The sequence below is a fragment of the Phytophthora infestans genome, genomic scaffold, assembly GCF_000142945.1.
Source record: "Phytophthora infestans T30-4 supercont1.4 genomic scaffold, whole genome shotgun sequence".
Taxonomy (NCBI): domain Eukaryota; phylum Oomycota; class Peronosporomycetes; order Peronosporales; family Peronosporaceae; genus Phytophthora; species Phytophthora infestans.
The window spans coordinates 3,801,739-3,806,471 of NW_003303755.1; positions in this window are offsets into that span (position 1 = coordinate 3,801,739).

Sequence of the window (4,733 nt, forward strand, 5' to 3'; positions counted from 1 at the left end):
GACGTACCCAAGAGGCAACAGCGCGATGCGGCGTCTGAATTATCCATGTACAGCTGCTTGGTCCACAGCCGTGCAAGGTAATTTGGACCCGTCGGACCGTGAGCTGAGGGCTGTAACACGTCGGCCAAGGGGAGGGCCTAAGCAAAAGCTGACTGGACCAACAAGCCGCCTGGAGTGACGATACCCCTAAGTTGTTTGTAATCCGAGGAGACGGGATGGAAATGACAGTGGTGTGTTCTATTCACAGAGGGCTTCTGGATTAGTACTGGAAAAGAAAGTTCGGGGCTCTATTCGAATACCACGTTGCTTAAGCTATGGTGTCCATGCTCTGGTGCTTATATTCATGAAATAGCTGTAGAATAGCTCCCAGTGCACTTAGACTTTCGAGTCTAACAGTCAATGTGATTTTGTTCTATCTAAAGCAGGCGACAGGCCAGCTTAAGATACGAGGACATGGCAAGAGCCCCGAGGAAAAGGAAAAGGTTTCCCAACAACTGAGTAGCGGGCTTTGCTGTACAATTAACTTGTTCAATGATTAGAATTACCCGCGAGGAACTAGATGATCGCGTACAACGAGCCCGGCGTGAGAACGCATCCCTATCCCACGAAGAGTCGCGTAAGGAAAGACATCTTCGTAACCAGAGGCTTCGTAGCGCAGAGGCCCGCTACCGCAAGGCAATCCAAGAATTGGAGCAGCTCGAGTTAGCTGAAACCCCAGCACCAACTAAATCCGGACATATGAGAGCTTCTGGTCCGGTGGTAGAGCGTGAGGAGAAAACGGAAGAAGACGATCCTGCGGAGCATCAATGACGATTCGAGGAGGAGACGCGTCGCAACAGGCAACACGATACCCACGACGTTCAGATTGGAATGTCAGGACCTACGGTCGACGATAGCGCAGCAGCTACACGTGCGCGTGATGCAGAAAAAGCCCGCGTCAGGCGAGCTGCTATGACGAGTTCACAAAAACAACGGGCACGAGAGAAAGACGCGGAGAGAAAGCGCATACGCAGAGCTAACAGATCCGAATCCCAGGTTATTCGAGATCGGGACCGAAATGCCGAACAAGCGAGGGTCCGACGGGGTCGACTGGAGCCAGAAGGCCTCTCAGTTCATCGAGCATATAGCCGCGACGCGCAAGCCAACCACAGAGCCAGAAGACCAGAGGAGGCCAGTCAAAACGCAAGGATTCGTGATGCAGTGGAACACGAAGTTCGCAGGGAAGGCATGTCAGATGAGCAGCGTCAATCCGAGCGCGATCAGAATACGGCTTCACGGAGAGACCACAGAGGGGACATGACGGATGATCAGCGTCAAGCAGAGCGTGAGTTGAACGCAGCCGCTCACAGAGCTGGCAGAGAAGCCATGATGGAAGAACAAAGGGAGCTGCGAAAAGAAAAAGAGCGGTTCCGCCGGCGGTCTCGGCAGTATAAGAAGGGCCTCGCAAAACACGAAAGTTTTGACCCTTCCAGAGTTTCCGGGGGCCGTCACTACTTCACGCGCTACACAGACGCCAATCGGGAGAGCGAGCGGGTTTGTCACTACTGCAACGCTTGGAAGTTTCCGCAAGAGACAGATGGATGCTGCTGTCGTAACGGACTGGTGTTCGTTCCATCTTCGCGAACAGCACCTGATGCGCTTCTGACACTTTTCGAAAACCCGACCTTCATGCGGTCAAATCGGGCCTACAACGATGTATTCGCGTTTACGTCCATGGGAGCTTCGCGGTCTCGGCCTCTAAGCGTTGACGAAAGCGTGACACGGAATGGTGTCTACAACTTCCGTGTACAAGGGTCAGTGTGTCATCGCATGGGATCGTTACTACCTCCTACCTTCGGTTGCTCCATGTATGCCCAAGTTTACTTTAACGATCCAGATATGGATGCACGTGTGCGAAGCCGTATGAACATGACGCAAGGCCTCGATCGTGCCGTCATGGAAACAATTGACCAGATGATGGTGGCGCACAACCCGTATACACAAGAATTTATCAACGCGCGTAGATTTTTGATAGATCGTGGTTGGGATGCGTATGCAGCAGCCATCAAAGGAGCACGAACGACGCCGCTCGGCAGGGGAAGACGTTGATGACCATGACCCGTCGTTAGCCTTGAGTAATTTTCTTCCGGAGGGGGATCACCTTAAGCTGCGTCTGCACGTGACACGGAATGCGAATCCGGGTACGCATAACACCCCAACGCATCGGAGGTGGCAGCCGTTGTGATCGATACAAACGCGGCTGAACATCGGGATATAATCCTACACACGACAGGAGGAGGTTTCAAGCGCATATTTGAGACGAGCGTTACCTACGACCCGCTGCAGTACCCTCTACTCTTTCCGTACGGGGATAATGGCTGGACTTACGATATCCCGTACGTTGGTAATCCCGTCGATCGCCACGGTGACCCCTTAACCATGTCCGTTCGGGAATATGAGGCGTATCTGCTTTACGACCGGACGGTTAGTAATTCGCTTATCCTGCGCGGTGGGCGACTGACGCAGCAATACTGCGTTGACCAATGGGCCAAATGCGAACAAGAACGCCTGCGCTTCATCAAGAAGAACCAGCTCCAGTATCGATTGGAAACCCTCCAGGGACTCACGGACGCGTTGCGTGGCGAGTCTGTTGAAATCCACAGAATGGCAGCTGACGACGAGGCGGCCATACGTAGGACTCGGCGTGGGAATTATACGGAGCAGGAGTCGGCGGAGCCAGATGCGGGTGAGGTTGGACGCAAAATAATTATACCTCCGAAGTTTACAGGTGGTCCCCGCTACATGTACCAACGCTTCTTGGATGCCATGGCTATCGTCCGTGAAACAGGAGCCCCGAACCTGTTCATTACGATGACATGCAACCCGAACTGGCCTGAGATCAAGGAAAACTTACGCCGTGGGGAAAAGGCATCCGACCGACCGGACATCGTGGCCCGCGTGTTCATGGAGAAACTAAAAGCTCTTAACAAGGATCTCGATGAGGGTGTGCTGGGGATTCAAGCCGCTCGAGTCCATGTAGTGGAATATCAGAAGCGTGGTCTTCCCCACGCCCACATACTCCTTATCCTGCGTCCGGAGGACAAGCCCACTACCAAGGAAGACGTCGATAAGCTGGTGTCCTCGGAGCTCCCGGATAAAGAGAAGTACCCCGAGCTGTACGATACGGTGATTTCTAATATGCTGCATGGACCCTGTGGGGCAACAGAACCCGAACTGCCCGTGTATGAAGAACGGAAGGTGTTCCAAGAAGTTTCCAAAGGCGCTCGCGGACGAAACGGTGATGACCCCCGACAAATACCCCACGTACAAGCGTGGTCGCCGTCCGGATGGAATTCTGTGCCATAAGGGGAAAGTATGGGACAACGCGACCATCAATCAATGGGTGGTCCCGTACAATCCGTTCCTGTCGCAGAAATACAACTGCCACATTAACGTCGAGGTTTGTGCCACGAACAAGGCCATCAAGTACATCTACAAGTACGTCTACAAGGGCTCGGACATGACGACAATCACGATTGAAGGCGAAGAAATTCGGGCGAACGAAATTCTTCAGTATCTCCTTGGGAGGTATATTTCTCCGGTAGAAGCTTGCATGCGGCTATTCATGCATCCAACACAAGGATCAACACATTCTGTCGTGACGCTACCCATCCATTTGGAAAGAATGAGCATGGTTGCTTATCGCGACCAAGCGACGACCCCCCAGCTTCACAACTTGATTAACCGCGGGGACAGATCAATGCTGACGGAGTTTTTCAAGCTGTGCGCGCGTAACCCAGAAGCTACGGTCAATCTACTGTACAAGGATGTACCGCGGAAGTACAGGTGGACGGAACACAAGACGTGGGAACCGTACAAGAAGTACGTTGCTTCTCTGGGACGCTTGGTACACGTATCTCCGCAGGACCCGAAACGCTTCTACTTGCGACTTCTCCTGTGTAACCGACGCTCGCCTAAGTCCTTTGCGGATCTTCGAACGGTTGATGGTACGGAACATCCTACATATCAGCAAGCCGCTTTAGTGCTTGGGTATTTGGAAAATGACGACGAGTGGATACATTGCTTACGCGAAGCCGCCGAGGTCAAGATGCCGTACCAGCTACGCCAACTCTTCGGCCTCACTTTGGTTTACTCGATGCCTGGTAATGCCAAAGATCTATGGGATAGGTTCAAGAAGGATATGTCAGAGGATCATGCACGAATCATTGAGGAAAGAGACGCAGACCTGCATAATGTACGCGAAGAGGAGGTGCGTCTTCGAATGGCGGAGTACAAGGCGTTGAAGAATTTGGCTGATTACTTGGTTTCGAGCCAAAAGTCCCTCGACATGTACGGCCTTCCTCTGCTAGCCCATTACGACGATGTATCCGCTCAAGTAGACGACCCGGATTCAGCGTCTGTTGATGTTGTCCAGCAAGAGATTGAGGCTTACCCCCTAAACGAACTGGAGCATGTTGCGGAGCAGGCAGACCACTTGAACAGCAACCAGAGGGATATTTTTGACCAAGTTATTGCTGCTGTGAGCAGACCGGTTGGAGGGGAGAAGCTTTTCTTTTTGGATGGTCCGGGTGGAACAGGAAAATCGTTTCGACTCGAGCAAATACTCGCTCACGTTCGGATTCAACGTAAGGTTGCCATCGCGGTTGCATCGAGTGGGATTGCAGCCACTCTGTTAACTGGAGGTCATACCGCGCATTCAACGTTCCGGATTCCCCTCAAACTAACAGAGACGT